Source organism: Anopheles ziemanni, chromosome 3, assembly GCF_943734765.1.
Source record: "Anopheles ziemanni chromosome 3, idAnoZiCoDA_A2_x.2, whole genome shotgun sequence".
Taxonomy (NCBI): Eukaryota; Metazoa; Arthropoda; class Insecta; order Diptera; family Culicidae; genus Anopheles; species Anopheles ziemanni.
In genome coordinates this window covers 10,855,267-10,858,685 of record NC_080706.1, presented here as the reverse complement: position 1 = coordinate 10,858,685, position 3,419 = coordinate 10,855,267, and positions in this window count along the sequence as shown.

Here is a 3,419-nt window from a genome sequence, read left to right as displayed (position 1 = left end):
GTCGCAGCACGCCCACCAAACCGCAACCTACTGCCGGCTAAAATATGCGCGAGTCTAGGCCGATTCTAACACGAGCCAGCGGAATTGAGGTACACTCCTTGCGACGCTGGTTTAGATTCCCCCAAACCCAGCGCGAAACGACTGACTATCCACGTATGAGTATCAAATGTTTTAGTAAACCCTCGCATAGAAAGGCATGACCGAAGACGGTCTTTATGCAAGAGAAGACAGTACGCTGGAATTCGGGAGCAATGTTGAATGGGTTTCACTTTGTGACTTTTCCTGCGACAAGGATAATACCAGCAGTCGACATTTGTCGACCAGATTGCTCAACGAGGATCCAACTGCCTCCGTCAAGCGACCTCATTTCGCCACCGATAAATGACTAATTATCACGCCCTGCGCGATGGAACGTTCCAAGTACTAATATCTGCGTTACGTAGTAGAATCATAACGCTCCAGCATCATGTAAGGTAACGCGTTGCCTGGTTTCTGCTCCGCTGTGTCGGTCGACTCGATCGTAGTAACCGACTTTGCAAGCCACTTTCGCTTGCAATCGCCCGTGTGCTTTTGTCGGTAGTCTCAGATTTCTCTCTCGCGTTTTTCAGGCTACTAGACTCCTTGCAGTGTATTTTCGGTCATTTTATCGATGCCTTCCTTTGGATGCGAGACATTTGGGAGTTTGCTTTAGCTGAGTATATATGTGTGTGTGCGTGTGTGTGCGTGTCTCATTCCACAACCATTTATCTTATTTTCTCCCATAACACGCCGTTCGCCAGCGAGCCGGTTCCGTTGCGCCGTGCAACAATGTAGCTGCTGATAAACATGAACTTTCCTCCTGTATGCTGCCGTCCAACGTTCGTGAAACCGTGTGAGGTGCAATCGATCGGCTGTATCTGTCCTAGGCACTCCAGTGGGTTCGTGTGCATCATGCCATGACCCTTATGTTGTGTTCTTGCTCCTATTCTGTCGGTGGCTTAGCACGATTTTCCGTAAGTTAACGTTAAACCCGTGAGTATTGACACCGTTGTGTTCTTCTGTCCCAACATTACCTCCATTACGTTGCGCACCAAACTCATCATCCGTCACTACATGCCTCGTCGAGGACGTTACAGGGTAGTGCCTCTTTCCAGATGCATCACTACCAGAGCTTTCCCTTTTTTGCTCACCGGAAGATAGGCTAAACCATAAGAAGGCTACGTGACAACCCCTTCCACGAGCTTCTCCTCCCACACGAAGGCACATGCACAAGAGCCTTGCCGATGTGGGATGGTGCCGCACGTCCTTGCCGCTACACGAAAAATAGTTGCATATGTGGTGGTTCCAACTCGTTCAACACGCAACCGCGATGACAGCTTCGCAGTTTCGATGTGGGTATCGGGTACTATCGGGTTGGGAAATCGTTGGCTGGTTGTAAAATGCTCATACAATAATCATCCGGAGTGCTGGAAGCAGCCAATTCCTAAATAGAAAGAATCAAACAAATGGAAAATTTATATTCACCATCTAACGCGAGACCTATAATTATAAAGCTTACAAGGTAGGGAATAATTTGCGCCTTTCGGGTCTGGAAGGATTTCGTCAAATCTTGAGACTTTGGATTTTACTATATTACTGTAAATGAAACTCTCGAACATGGAGTCCCCCGAGTCTCCGATCAAAGATTTGATTAAACTTCAAAGCTTTGTAGTATATAATCATTTCCATCCTTGGCATAGGATGGCACACTAGGACACAGCAGAGAATGTATATCAATGGTCTATGTACTTGCATTTCTGCACATTTCTACGTGGGGGTCCCGCCTTCGGCCATAATTCCACCCCAATGCTATGCTATGCCGCATATGCGCAGGAGAAACATAGGCTAATGCTTACCGTAAACAAAACACCGTAGGCGGCTCGGTCAATTTAGGTAATTTAACGATCCCTTTCGCTCAACACTGCACTGGGTACCGGAGGTAGGGGCAAACTACGAGTGGGTGCCATCCACCGGCGGTTGCTATGACGACCGGCCAGATGTGAGATGTTGCCAGTTGTCACCGTACCGACGTGTGGTTCCCGGATGGAAGATGATTACTGGTGGCAATTATTAATACCACCACCGTCGACGACCACGACGAGTTGATTGCCGATTGCGGCTGACATAGCAGCGTGAAGAAAATGGTAAGATTTCGTCTTCAGAGCCCACGAAATAAAGTGTACGGCCATGCGAAGTTTTTCTTTATCGTTCTGCTTGAATATCGGACCGTTACTGCACTTAACTCGTATCAGATAATTTCGCACACAGCATCGTTTTAGAGAAAATAGCGAACTTTAAAATACACATTGTTAAAACCAATTACAGGCATACAAACACATTGATAGGGTAAAATAAACACTAGTACAGTATACGAAATTTACACTAGTTGCTGAGAAGCTGTTGCACTTTTCGTTACGTTCCGGAATTGGGTAGTTACTGTACAACACAAATGTACCGGCGTCTTCACTACATTGCACTCGAGTCGCAGCAAAAAGGGATACTATTTTCCGGCTGGAACCGAATACAGACGGTTGAGGGTAACTGTGGCAAGCTGTAAAGAACATTAAAAAGGGAAATTGCTTAGAGGAACACAAGCACACATATTGAACGTACACACTGCGTAATAGACACGGTAGCTAGTGCTGTTTTGCATGATTGAATTTTCGGTAGAAATGTAAAAACACAATTTAAATCGCTATTTTCGGCATTCTATTCCATTCATTTCATAAGTTGCTGTTGATGCTGGTGCTGCTGTGACGGTAGACCATCATCGCTGTAGCACCATTTCGCTGCAACTCAAGTTCCCCAACGGCACGCATACAAGCAAGGCCGGATATTCCGGACGGTACACTCACACATGTTGGGCCCCGCGGGCTCGAATTTTCACTACTGTTTGGAAAGGCTCCTGCTGATTTCGTTCTACACGTAGAAAAAAAAAACCCTCACGGTACAACGCAATTGCACGGGTTTTGGATACCGATGGCCGATATGTACGCCTAATGGGGCGTACGTATTTTCACGAAAACGCAAAAAACACCTGTCAACGACGAGATGGCGACGACATCATCGTCCACTTCCGCCGTTGCACCGAACTTTCATCCCTTCATAGGGCGGTTTCGTTTCATTCCGTTCTCTCTGGCCACTGCTTACCCTACACACACGGCCACTTATTCGCATACCCGGTACTATGCAATAGACATACGCTAGGGCAGGATTTTAAACCGTTTTCCCGGGCGCCATCACGTCGTCGTGGCCATCATCCTCACGGTGGCCGTTGTTATGCTAGGATGTTGATTACCATCGGTGACACTGAATGCCGTTTTCTGTCGTTGCGTTTGCACATTGTTCTTTTTGGACAAGCTCCAGCGCCAGCAAAAACATCACCGCTCATTTTCATTTTC